At 38.8% G+C, this 14,301-nt stretch overlaps 1 non-coding gene across 1 annotated transcript; it reads right to left on the reverse strand.

The window, feature by feature from the left end:
* Window positions 1-4,174: 4,174 nt before the first annotated feature.
* Window positions 4,175-4,280, reverse strand: LOC122202856. Its single transcript, XR_006194913.1, has one exon. It is a non-coding gene; the product is annotated as a U6 spliceosomal RNA (small nuclear RNA).
* Window positions 4,281-14,301: the final 10,021 nt, after the last annotated feature.

Raw genomic sequence — 14,301 nt, forward strand, 5'->3', positions numbered from 1 at the left:
ACCAAAATAAGACCTATTTACTTATCTTCATTTCGGTTAGGAAAAGGAATTGTTTTATGGATTAGAGACAAATTATTCTCATTTTGTGAGTAGAAACACTTTAATTTCAGCTAAAAATGGAGAAAATCCTCACAAACAAGAATAGATAATTTGAAAGAAAAAAATAAAATGTGTAGATTTCTTTGGGTAGTATAGACATTTTATTGATATTTGTTCTTCCAATCCTTGAGCATGAAATATCTTTCCATTTCTTTGTGTGCTCTTCAACTTCTTTCATCAGTGTTTTATAGTTTTCAGAGTACAGATCTTTTACCTTTTTAGTGAGGTTTATTCCTAGATATCTTACTATTTTGGGTGCAGTTGTAAATGAGATTTTTTTTTTTAATTTCTCTTTCTACTCCTTCATTACTGGTGTATAGAAATGCAACAGGTTCTGTATGTTGATTTTGTATCCTGCAATTTTACTGAATTCTTTTATCAGTTCTAGTAGTGTTCTGGTGGAGTCTGTCAGGTTTTCTATACATAGTATCATGTCATCTGTAAATAGTGAAAGTTTTACTTCTTTCTTATCAATTTGGATGCTTTTTATTTCTTTTTGTTGTCTGATTAATGTGGCTAGGACTTCCAGTACTATGTTGAATAAAAGTGGTGAGAGTGAACATCCTTGTTTATTCCTGACCTTAGGGGAAAGATTCTCAGGTTTTCCCCATTGAAGATGATGTTAGCTGTGCGGTTTTCATATACGGCCTTTATTATGTTGAGGAATGTTCCCTCTAAACCTACTTTGTTGAGGGTTTTTATCATGAAAGGATGTTGTACCTTTTTTTTTTTTTTAAGTTTATTTATTTTTATTGAGAGAGAGTACCAGCAGGGGAGGGACAGACAGAGAGGGAGTCCCAGCCGTCCCAGGATGTTATACTTTGTAAAATGGTTTTTCTATGTCTATTGAAACGATCATATGATTTGGGGCGCCTGGGTGGCTCAGTCAATTCAGTGTCTGACTCTTGAGTTCAGCTCAGGTTATGATCCTAGGGTCATGGGATCGAGCCCTGCATAAGGCTTTGCACTGAACATGGAGCCTGCTGAAGATTCTCTTTCTCTCTCCTTCTGCCCATCTCCCCCACATGTGTTTTATCTCTAAAATAAAAAATAAATAAAATAAAATAAATAAATTCTCAAAAAAAAGAAATGATCATATGGTTCTTAATATTTCTCTGATTAATGTGATATCACATTGATTGCGAATATTGAACCATCTTTGCAACCCAGGAATAAATTCCACTTGATTTTGGTGAATGATTTTTTAAATGTATTATTAGATTCGGTGTGCTAGTATTTCATTGAGAATTTTTGCATCTATGTTCATCAGAGATATTGGCCTGTAGTCTTCTCTTTTTGTGGTGTCTTTATTTGGTTTTGGTATCAAGGTAATGCTGGTCTCATAGAATGAATTTGGAAGTTTTCCTTCCTTTCCTATTTTTTGGAATAGTTTGAGAAGAATAGGTATTAACTCTTCTTAGATGTTTGGTAAAATTTGCCTGTGATGGCATCTGGTCCTGAACTTTTGTTTGGAGTTTTTTGATTACTGTTTCAATTTCCTTGCTGATAATCAGTCTGTTCAAAATTTCTATTTCTTCTTGTTTCAGTTTTGGTAGGTTACATGTTTCTAGAAATTTATCCATTACTTCTAGTTGTCCAATTTGTTGGCATATAGTTTTTTGTAATATTTTCTTATAATTTGTTGTTTTCCTGTGGTGTTTGTTATTTCTGCTCTCTCATTTGTGATTTTATTAATTTGAGTCTTTCTCCTTTTTTCTTGATAAATTTGGCTAGAGGTTTATAAATGTTATTGATTTTTTTTCAAGGGATCAGCTCCTGGTTTCATTGATTTGTTCTACTGTTTTTTGTTTCTATATCATTAATTTCTGCTCTAATCTTTATTATTTCCTTCCTTCTGCTGATTTTAGTTTTGTTTGTTGTATTTTTCTAGCTCCTTTAGGTGTAAGGTCAGGTTGTATTTGAGATTTTTCTTACTTCTTTAGGTAGGCCTTTATTGCTATAAACTTGCCTCTTAGAACTGCTTTTGCTGTATTGCAGAGGTTTTGAAAGGTTGTGTTTTCATTCTCATTTGTTTTCATGTACTTTTTGATTTTTTCTTTGATTTTTTGATTGACCCATTCAGTGTTTTTTGTATGTTATTTAAACTCCATGTATTTGTGGTCTTTCCATATTTTTTCTTGTGATTTAATTCTAGTATCATGGCATTGTGGTCAGAAAAAGTACATGGCATGACTCTGATCCCTTTGAATTTGTTGAGACTTGTTTTGTGGCCTAATATGTGAGCTCTTGTGGAGTGTTCTATGTGCACATGGAAAGAATGTGTATTCTGTTTTAGGATAAAAAGTTCTGAATATATTTGTTAAATTCATCTTTTGTAGTGTGTTATTCAAAGCCATTGTTTCCTTGTTTATTTTATGTTTCGATGATCATCCATGGATGTACATAGGGTGTTAAAGTCTTCTATTATTGTATTATTATTGATTAATTCCTGTATGTTTGTCATTAACTGTTTTATGTATTTAGTTTTTCATATGTTGGATGTATAAATATTTACAATCGTTATATCTTATTGTTGGATTGTCCCCTTTATCATAGTTCCCCTCTTTATCTCTTGTTTTAGTCTCTGTGTGTTTTTTTTGTATTTTTATTTCACTTATTTTTTAAATTTACATCCAAGTTAGTTAGCATATAGTACAACAATGATTTCGGGAGTAGATTCCTTAATGCCCTTACCCATTTATTCCATCCTCCCTCCCACAACCCCTCCGGAAACACTTTGTTTGTTCTCCATATTTAAGAGTCTCTTCTGTTTTGTCCCCCTCCCTGTTTTTATATTATTTTTGCTTCCCTTCCCATATGTTCATCTGTTTTGTCTCTTAAAGTCCTCATATGAGTGAAGTCATATGATATTTGTCTTTCTCTGACTGACTAATTTCACTTAGCATAATACCCTCCTGTTCCATCCACGTAGTTGCAAATGGCAAGATTTCATTCTTTTTGATTGCTGAGTAATACTCCATTGTGTGTATATATATATATATATATATATATATATATATATATATATACTACATCTTCTTTATCCATTCACCCATCAATGGACATTTGGGCTCTTTCCATACTTTGGCTATTGTTGATAGTGCTGCTATAAACATTGGGGTGCATGTGCCCCTTTGAAACAGCACACCTGTATATTCCTTGGATAAACACCTAGTAGTGCAATTGCTGGGTCATAGAGTAGTTCTATTTTTAATTTTTTGAGGAACCTCCATACTGTTTTCCAGAGTGACTGCACCAGTTTGCATTCCCATAAGCAGTGCAAAAGAGATCCTTTCTCTGCATCCTTTCCAACATCTGTTGCTGCCTGAATTGTTAATGTTACAGGTGTGAGGTAGTATCGCATTGTGGTTTTGGTTTGTATTTCCCAGGTGATGAGTGATGTTGAGCATTTTTTCATGTGTCAGTTGGTCATCTGGATGTCTTCTTTGGAGAAGTGTCTATTCATGCCTTTTGCCCATTTCTTCACTGGATTATTTGTTTTTTGGGTGTTGAGCTTGAGAAGTTCTTTATAGATTTTGGATAGTAACCCTTTACCTGATATGTCGTTTACAAATATCTTCTCCCATTCCCTCGGTTGCCTTTTAGTTTTGCTGATTGTCTCCTTTGCTATGCAGAAGCTTTTTATTATAATGAGTTCCCAAAAGCTCATTTTTGCTTTTGTTTCTCTTGCCTCTGGAGACGTGTTGAGTAAGAAGTTGCTGCAGCCAAGATCAAAGAGGTTTTTGCCTGCTTTCTCCTCGAGGATTTTGATGGCTTCCTGTCTTACATTTAGATCTTTCATCCATTTTGAGTTTATTTTTGTGTATGGTGTAAGGAAGTGGTCCAGGTTCATTTTTGTGCATGTCACTGTCCAGTTTTTCCAGCACCACTTGCTGAAGAGACTGTCTTCATTCCATTGGGTATTCTTTTCTGCTTTATCAAAGATGAGTTGGCCATACTTTTGTGGGTCCATTTGTGGGTTCTCTATTCTGTTCCATTGATCTGAGTGTCTGTTTTTGTTCTAGTACCATACTGTCATGATCATTACAGCTTTGTAATACAGCTTGAAGTCTGGAAAAATATGGAAGTTCCATGAGTTTGCATGTCATCCTTGTGCAGGGGCCGTGCTAATCTTCTCTGTATCATTCCAATTTTAGTATATGTGCTGCCAAAGTGAGTACGTTAGTCTTTGTTTTAAAGTGTATTTTGTCTGATACAAGTCTTTTCCTTTCTCTTCTTGCCCATACTACTTAGGATGTTGGTTTGACCACTATACAGAGTCAAAATAACAGAGGCTCTGTCAGAATTAAAGTTTACTTCTCTCTCACAGTAATATGATGGTAGGCAGATGGTCCTGGGTTTATAGGAAGTTTTGTTCCTTGAGGACATCCAGGGACCTGGGTTCCTTCTGTTTTGTTGTTCCACCATTCCTTGGGTTTTACCCTCCTCCAGATATTTGAAACTGGTTTATCTGCCCCCATGGAAGGGGGAAAAGGGAGTAGAGACCAGGGGACTCACTTTTAAGACAGGGAGTTTTAAGGGGTTGCATGCGTCACCCCTGCTTACATCCTATTGGCCAGTACTTAGGTCAGTCTTGTGGTCAAGGCTAGGTGGAAGGGATGTTGTGCTATGCAATCTCTACATGGGCAGGGGAATGATATTACAAAAATATAGAAAGAGTGAATGAGTATTGGGGAGACATTTAGCAATATCTTATATTCTTTCACGTCACACCTCTCCCCTCTCAAAAATATGCCCTTGCATTCTCTCTACTTAAGGAAGAAAAGTGGGTCTTTGTTGTGCCAGAAAGAGAGAGCCACATCAGACTTTGCATGGAGGCAGTGTTAACAGTGGTGGGGTGGGTCTGGTGGTGAACACCCCTGGAACAGTATGTAAGTCCTAAGAACACACCTGGAGGCAGGGGAGGTCGGTAAGCTGCAGAGGTGCTGACAGCAAAATTTGGCTGCTTCACAAAGAACTGCCAAGAGCAAGTTCTTTGTCTAAGCCCTGGTTTATCTAACTCTAAGCCTAAAAACCATTCTGCCAAAACCATTTTGCTTTCTCTCTAAGATTATAAACACTTGAAGTCAGTGCAAGTGTCCTTATTATGCAGGGATGAGTGCATTTTTTACAAATGACATTGTGCTTCGGAAAGCAAGTTCAACTCTGATGTTTGCCAAGGTAAATAGTTCATTTATTAGAAATAAAGAGCCAATGTATCTCATCCTTAACTGAATTTAAGTAAAGTAAGCTGAAATTCCTTTGTTCTTGACAGGACACTGATACGCATTTTCATCTCCTTTTCTGTGCTATTGATATTTTGAGTGTGTACAACTCTTTAAACTTGTTTCCTCTTGCCAGTAAAGTTTGAAGCAATTAAGCACACTACCCTTCTTTATTAATCTTTCACATATGGGGAGAGCAAGAAATATAGAGAACATTTTTATTTCCTGGGAGCTTTATTTCTAGATCCCTTATTTTCTGTCTGAAGGAATGGTCTTTGATTTCCTCTAAGTCAAAAACAACCAAAGTAAGAAGTTTTGTACAGGATTTAAATGCGACTGAAGTTGTGTTAGAACCTTGCAAACAGGCATCAGGAAGGAGCCTGGGTTTGATTCTGATTTTGCTGCTTTTACTAATTGTGTGAATTTGGGTTAGTCACTTGACCTCTTTGAGGCTCATAGTCCTTGTCCAAAAAGTAGGAAAAATGATCTGTACCCCATTTGGGTTGTTATTTGAGTTAAATCATAGTTACACTGCTTACTAACTGTGTGGCCTTAGTTAAGTTACTAAAGCTCTCATGTCTCAATTTCCTCATCCATAACATGGGGTGATAAGAGTACCTGCTACATAAAGTTTTCAGGAGTGCTTAGAACAGTGCCTGGGACACGGTAAGCTTTATATAAATGTTAGCTGCTGTTGCTGTTCTGTGACTATGTAATAGCCACCTGTGTGCACTGGGCTTGGCTAGGACATTGACAAGATAGGAAAGGGAATCGGTCTCCAGTCTGGTTGTTCAGTGCAGGCTGGCATTCTTAAGGGTTCCTATACTTATAGGGAGCAGTGACTGTGGAAACTGCTCAGAAGCAAGAGCTACACTAACCTTTCAAGGTAACTGCTGATGATGCATCAGAGAGAGCACAGTGCCACAAAATTTTGCTGAAAAAGGAAAAAATCTTACAGTGCAAATATATTTTTAGGGGCAAAATGCCACAAATGTATAAATAGGAATAATCCCACAGGTGGATTCTGGTGAAATCCATCCAGTGATATGTCTTATTTCTTTTAAACATTCTTATTCTGGGGGTGCATGGGTGGCTCAGTCAGTTAAGCCTCCAACTTCATGAAGTTCAGGTCATGATCTTGCAGTTCGTGGGTTCAAGCCCGGCATTGGGCTCTGGGCTGACCACTCAGAGCTTGGAGCCTACTTCAGATTCTGTGTCTCCCTCTCTCTCTGCCCCTCCCCCCCACTCATGCGCACGCTCTCTCTCTCTCTCTCAAAATGAATAAACATTAAAAAATTTTAAACATTCTTATTCTGTTCCTTATTATTATTTTGAATTTTATTCCTTATAGCCCTTTTTAATGTCAACCCCGTCCTCTTCAGGTGCATGGTTTATTTTCCTTCATCTATATAGAACCCTTTCTGGGATGAGGGGTTCAAACAATACAAAGATGCAGATCTGCATGTTAACAGAAAATAGCAGGTAAAATGTTTCACAGGGGACTCTTATCAGACTCTATTTTAGGGAGATTTCACTCAAAAGGCTACCCAAATATGCACAATTCTACACCCCCCCCCAACCGACTCATTTCCCCCTACTTTTCAAATTCAATATCTTCAAAGACATTTAGTTCAAGAAATAGGGGCAGCATCTGATTTGAGAAAACATGCATTTTTTAGCTCAGAAAACTGTGTTGTCATTTTTCTTTTAGCTTTCTTTAAGTTATTTCCTTGATCCTGGAAGAAGGTGGAGATTTATAACACATTTTATTGGTACTTTTCTCCATCACACAGATGATAAATTATTGAGAAGCCATTTGGTCTATAAAAATGAAATACAAGGCCCATCCCCTTCCAGCACGCTGCTTGGACTGACTCCAGCTGCTGTGAACTGCTAGGGCCCTGTGGTTGGAAAAACAAAGCAAATCCCTTACACATTTTGGGCTTTGTCCTTTGTAGGCGGATAGAGAGGAACAATGACCTGATGGACTATTGGCTCTCTGGATGCTACTGAAGGCCACAGAGTCAGCTCTTTTATCACTCCAGAAGGGTCCTTTATTCTTCTGAGTTTTGAGTTTCAGAGATTTTGTACCTATATTTTAGCAAGTTCTTATTTTAGGCTCCAATCAGTGATGGTGATAGCTTCCAATCATTGACAAGGTTTTCAGTTTTTCTGAGACTTCACTGCACTCTGTCTTAATCCCTGTTTGGGTCACATACTCCTCTGAGAATCCTGTGGTGAGCTGCTTCTGTCTCTTCTCAGCAACTGCACTTGTGCACAAACACACTGAAGACTGCAGAGTGTTCACATATTCCCTGACCACCCAACTCCTCACCTCATTACAGGGCTATGCATCTCACTGATTAGACTATATTTTCCCTATGGTTTTTAAAAGTATTTGTCTGATGGTAATATAATTTATTTCTCTCTCTTTCAAAAATAGAAGATTTATTATTTCAGCATGACCTTGTCTTTTATGTGATGGTCAAATCGGCTGCGGTTTTATAAAAATAAGATTTAGTTTTAGTTTTATTTTAGGACACCTGTATTTCTGGAATATTAGTATTTTGAAGCTCAGATTTAGAATCAGACACAGGTGTTTTGTATTCCAAAATCTATATGAATTTTTTAAAACTAAAATCCAGAGAATCCCAGGATTAGTCTAGTTTTTCTCCAACTTACACTTGAATATACTTTTAACTAAACTGTCTGTTGTATAACATAATACAATTCTGTCTATTAATATTAATCCATATTCTTTCTACCTAATTATCTTGGAGCACTACATTAAAAGTTTTATGAGAACCGTAACCATTCAGATATTTTTGGTGAATTGCTGGTAACTTGTTGGAACTAGAGGTGTGGAAGATTTCTTACTATTTGTTATCTTCTACATACGTGTGGTGACATTGATAGGATCATGAGTGCAGTTTCTGGAAGGTGCTTTGTCATTGGTGGGTACTTGTGGCTGTCTAAATCTTGCTTCTCATTAATAGACAGGAAATATTTAGTCTCATAAGTGTTCCACTTAGATGCTTTACTCTTCAACTTAATGTTTTATGTCTGAATATTATATACTTGGCTGCCTTCAGACCCTGGTTCCATCATGAAGATTGTCATCTGCTTTTTGCTACTGTGCTGTTGATCTGTTACAGGCCGTCACTTCCCTCTCTGTCCTTGCTGTGAATAGTGTCACTGGCTTATTGACCAAGCCAACGAGGCCTAATCCCTTAGTGCATGATCATCATAAATCTAATGATCAGCACTCTGTTGGCACAATCAGGGTCTCCAAATCAGTCACTGTAGCAACCATGCTTTGTGTGATGTCACGTTGATAAACTTCCAGTTTTCTGCGAGCTAAGGATATCTGTCTTTTCTGTGCTTGAACTGATCTAGTGAGTAGGTCCATGGCCTAAGATCCCGGGCTTTAGACCTAGGGAGATGTGACTTTATATCTCAGTTGGATTATTTGGTGTTGGATACACCAAATATTTGGTGTATCCAACACCAAATAATTCTGTATGGGGCTCTTACTACCTCTCTTGCTAGGTTATTCTAAGATTGGAGATAGTATCTGTAAAGCACATTTTAGGGGCTTAATATATGGGAGGTTCTCACTATGATCTCCTAGTCATAATCACTACCTTTGAAATACTGAAGGGAATCAAAAAATCTTTCTGTGTGATTTGCACAAATGTAAACTAGCAGAATATTTGATGTTGGACTGGGAGAGCCCATCACACTAAGTGTGAGAGAAGACAAAGTCCTCTGCCAAGCGTGAATGCAGTTCTTATTTTGGAACAGTGCCTCTCTGGAGACACACAGCACAGGCTTTTAAGGGCTGGATCATCTAAGGTGAATGTTTCTGTTACTGAGAAAAATGGACGTGGGGTAAGGAGATCATTAGCTGTGAGCAGAGGTTCTCACTGGAAAAAGAAAAATAAAAAGGCTCCAATCCAATTGTACCCCTGACTACAAATATACTGTCTATGAAGGTTACAGTTAGGGAGAAAATTATTTCTTAATATTTTGCAGTTTCACAGAAGAAATAAGAAAAATGGATTTTCAGTCCCTCTGACTGGGCAAGAAACATAACACTCTTATCAGAATGCTGCTCTAAGAGAGGTTTATGGTCAATTACTTGGTCTTTGAGACCCTACTCTGCTTTGGGAAGCTAGAGACAATTTCTCTGTACTTCCCACATGGAGTTGATGGCGAGCAAAGATCTGGATTTGGGTCTCATTGGACACACCATTCATATCATGAAAGGTGGGCTCAGTAACAGGCCTTGCAAAGATTTTGGGCAATTCTATTCTGAACTTACATATGAGTAGGCTGTCTGTACTTATTTTCAGTGTGTTCCCTATCTGGAAGAGAAAGGGGCACCGTGGAATCCAGAGGATTTACATAAGGCCTCAAACTCTGACTCTGCTCCACACTTAAATTACCTGATTTTTATTTACTAAAAATGGACTCAATAACATGATTGTTAAAAATCCAGATGGTTTCTTGAGGAGCAGTGGTTTTGTTCAGTGTTTTATCAACTTAATCCCCTTGGGAAAGAGAATGTACAGGGGCTCAGACTAGGGTGGACTATTCTGTTAACCTTGGTTGCGAACCCTGCCCCACACTTAGGTCAGAGGCCTGGGACAAGGTGGTTTCACGTGAACAATTCAGCATCTCGTTTCTGAAGATCTGAAATGCTACAGGTTCTTGCTGTCTGAGCTGTTGCAAATAACTTCTTTCTTCTCACCCAACTCTGTAGTTTACACAGAGGTAGACTTTTTGTACTGTGGGGTCCCAGGAGGCTAATGTTAATGAGCTAGTTAGTATCTGCCGGGATCAGTACATATGGCTGCTCAGGTTGAATGGGGTGTAATTCCAGGGGGTGCTGTTCACATAACTACAATGTGTTTGGTGCCCCTGGGGTTGAATGCTGCACTTCTGTACAAAGAAGCCCTAATATCTGCTTGAAATGCAGAGTGGCAGGTGTTTAGGATTCTCTTTCTCACAGTGATTGCATTTTAGATGTTGGCTTACTTTGGCAGAAAATGGTGGTCTGGTCCTTAGTTTCTGCAGAATAGCAGCAGTCAGGGTTCCTTGCTCTAAAAATTCTAGGAATTGTACTGTATGTCTGTTTTTCACAGCTGGTTCCCAGAAACCTTGATTCATCAGCAACAGTGTGGCCCTGGCTCAGGCCCAAGCTGCTGAGATCCTACAAGCTTCCTCATATGTTCCTCTGACTCAGTCCCCTGGGGGAGTTAGAGGATAAGACCCCTAAACTACTGGTTGACTGAGTGGGTGGGGGACAAACTTAGAGATTTGTGATCAAAGCTGGCTTCAGGCAAGGATGCACTGAAACTGGCTTGCTTCTAACACCCCAACCCCCACCCCTGCTGTTTCAGACCAGGCTTTTGTGATAAAAGAGATAGAAAACCACTTTAAATGGATGCAGTATAAATAAAGAAGATCTATCTATTCATTTTATTGAAAAGTATATGAGTATGACTGCCCTCAGGTGCTTGAATGATGCCATTAGAACCTAGTCTCCTTCCCCCTTCTCTCCTCCTCTACCCTCCTCTCCATCCTTTGGTTCTGTTCTCCTCTGTGATGGCCTTGTTCCAGGGCTGGTCTTCTGCAGCTGGTAGCCTCCAGCATCTCCAGGGATGGATCCTTTAAGCTTAGTTATTCCAGAGGAAAAGACCCAGCAGCTCTAAAAAACAAAATAAAAACAAAGCTCAAAAAAATTCTCCTCCAAACAACAAAAAACAGAAAACCAGCTCATATACCAAACCAAAAATGTGAAAAACAAACAGAAGAATGTGTGTTTGTGATCTGGTTTGGGTTATGGGCTCATCACTGAATCCATTGTTGTGGCCAAGGAAATGGAATCCTCTACCAGTCCTGGGACTTGTGTCCATATCATCGTTATATCCCCAATCATGTAGATTCTGGGAGTTAGAAGATTAGTTCTCTAAAGGAAAATCAATATGCTGTAGCTAGAAGAAGGAGAAATGTATGTCTGGGTGCAAAACATGAGTTATCAGGTCAGGCCTTCCCACCTCTCCCTTTCTGCATCACCATGTGGGGCCAGTGGTCCTCTTCTTCATGGCCTCTATAACCTACCCTCTTCTGAGATAGATTTCCTTGTTTAGGGTAACCCTTACCATTCACTAAATTTGCTTCCATTGCTTTTACCAAAACATCTAAAAGCCTGACAAATGTCAAACAAACATGTTTCTGCCTCTAACTTACTTGACTTTTCCATAACGTTTCACACTGATGACATTCATTTCCATTTAAAATGGTCTCCTCCTAGATATCATATGTTTTCACTCATATGCAGATCTTGAGAAACTTAACAGAAAACCATGGGGAAAGGGAAGGGGAAAAATAGTTACAAACAGAGAGGGAGGGAGGCAAACCATAAGAGACTCTTAAATACAGTGAACAAACAGAGTTGATGGGGGTGGGGGAGAGGGGAAAATGGGTGATGAACATTGAGGAGGGCACTTGTTGGGATGAGCACCAGGTGTTGTATGTAAGCGATGAACCATAGGAATCTACCCCCCAAACCAAGAGCACACTTTACACACTGTATGTTAGCCAATTTAACAACAAATTATATTTAAAAAATAAAATAAAATGGTCTCTTCTGTTGACTTTCATGACATTGTGGTCTCCTTGTTCTCTTTCTACTTCTCTGATCCTACAGGTATCTTTCAAGGGCAGAACATTTAACACTAGGTTACCTCACCGATTTATTAAACCACTAAGTTTTCTCGGTCTTCCTTCCCTGAGTGTCCTTAGATCTAGTGTCTATCTCCACAGCCCCTTCACTTAGGGTCTCATCATCTGTCACCTGTGATGTGGCCATCTCTTCTGGTAACTCTCTTTCCTTGCAGTTTTATGCTTCTCAAATCTATCCACCCAACTGCTTCCAGATCCCTAGTTTCCTGTTTGACGCCTTCTATTGTTCTCCACTTGCCTGTAGATGGTGATTATAGGTGTTCCCCTGATTGTCCCTAGACTCTCTCTCTAGTGTCCTTTCTTTCTGGCTTCCCTCTGGGTTTCCATTGCTCCAAACATCTTATAGATCCCACCATGAACTGAAAGTTTCAATCCTACAATCTTTGCATGGGGTATTCACTGCCTTAGCTGCCCTTCCTCCAGTTATTTGCCTCAGAGTCTCCTTTTTGTCTTTCAAACCCTCTTTAGGCATCATGTTCTCTTGGAAACTTTCTTCAACACTCTGACAGCTCACAATGTTTGAACAAATCTTTTCCTTTTCTGTATTAATTTGTACACCCTTTATTACATTCAGTATTCTATATTTTAAATATTTATTTATAATTCTTTCTTTCTTTCTTTCTTTCTTTCTTTCTTTCTTTCTTTCTTTCACTCTTTCACTTTTTCACTCTTGCTTTCTTTCACAGACTTAATGCCTTGGGTAGGACTTGCATGGAGCCAGACTTCACCACTCAATACTGATACAAAAACAGCTGCTTCACAGTTTGTCTTTTCTGATCACTGATGTCATTTGAGTTTCTGTCCAAACCTTAAATAACCTATTAGTATATAAGCTTCTTGAGGGTAGTAACCTTTGTGTCTTCTTCACTATGCTTTCATGTAATAAGCTATCGATGAATACAGTTGTCTGGAGGCACCTCAACTTTCATGTATGGTCTTTTGTCACTCCAGCCCCATTGAGTACCAAGATGGAGGTTAGGTGGACTTCCTGTGGTCACCTAACTTCTAAGGGGCAAAACCTTGGGCTGTAGTATAAGTTTTTTTTTGATGACTTAGGCTAAGGTTCATCTCACCACAGCACTTAATTCAACCATTCTCATTTCTTGGAGAGATTTAGAGGATTTTGCTAAAATCCAAGATACTAAAGTACCTTGGCCAGTACTGTCCCAGGATTTTCAACATTGTATACTCATTGTCCTTTACATATAAACCTCAAGAAAACTGATCCAGAAAGACAAAAGAACAAGTTTAAGAAGCCCTATAGTCAGGAAGTGTCTTTTTATACCTTTTCACCTTACTGAGCATGAAAGAAAATTCATAGGGAGAAGGAGAGAGAAAAACAGAGCAAGAAGAATGTGACGGAAAATGTCACAGAAATAATAGGATACATTTTTTTCTTAATTCTTCTAGAATCCCTCTGTCCCAATCTGCTAAGGCCTTTCTAGCCTTGTTCCAGGGCTTCTAGATTCCTTTCCTTTATTTTCATATACTCTTTGATACCTTTTACTGTTAGCTTCCTTAAGTCTTCTCTGGAGGTAGAAAGGATATATAAACCAAAAACACAAAGGAACATTTTTTGTGGGGGAACTTTGTACTTTTGAGGGGACTTCCCAACATTGAAGCTTCCTTCTGTTAGAAGCTGGTAGGAGGTGGGGGTTCTTCCTGCAATTGTGGAAATTGAAAATATTGGATCCTTTTGGCCCCTGGCCGCTAAGACACAACACAGCTTAGCCTGTCAGACCATCCCACCCAGAAGGTTGTGTCTAGAGTGAGTGTCAGGAAGAAGCAAGCACAGTGGTGGCATTGAGTAGCCCTGGCATTGGCAAGGTCTCCTTCACCAAGCTTCTCTTGTGACATGACTCCAGCTCCAATTCCAGCCTCCCAGTTTCTCTTGGTTTGTGCCTACTTTCCAAAGCTTTAACTTTTCCCATGATTCTGTGAGCTGCTTGACATTCTTTCAGTAAACTCTTTTGTGCTCAAGTTAGCCAGGTAGATGCCTTTGTTTTCAACCAGGGAGCCTGACTGGTAACACTTCCTCATTGACATTAGAAAAGCACAGAGAAGAAATATGCCATCTTCTCTGTGGCACTTCTTACCTAAGTCTCCCTCACTCACTGGTTTTATTCTTTTTTCTCCTCCTCCTCCTCCTCCTAGTCATTCTGTAGCTATCAATGCCTCCTTTAAGCTCCATTTCAATTCAAGCTAGTGGATTAATTGTGCCAGATGC

Source organism: Panthera leo, chromosome D2 (assembly GCF_018350215.1).
Source record: "Panthera leo isolate Ple1 chromosome D2, P.leo_Ple1_pat1.1, whole genome shotgun sequence".
Classification (NCBI taxonomy): Eukaryota; Metazoa; Chordata; class Mammalia; order Carnivora; family Felidae; genus Panthera; species Panthera leo.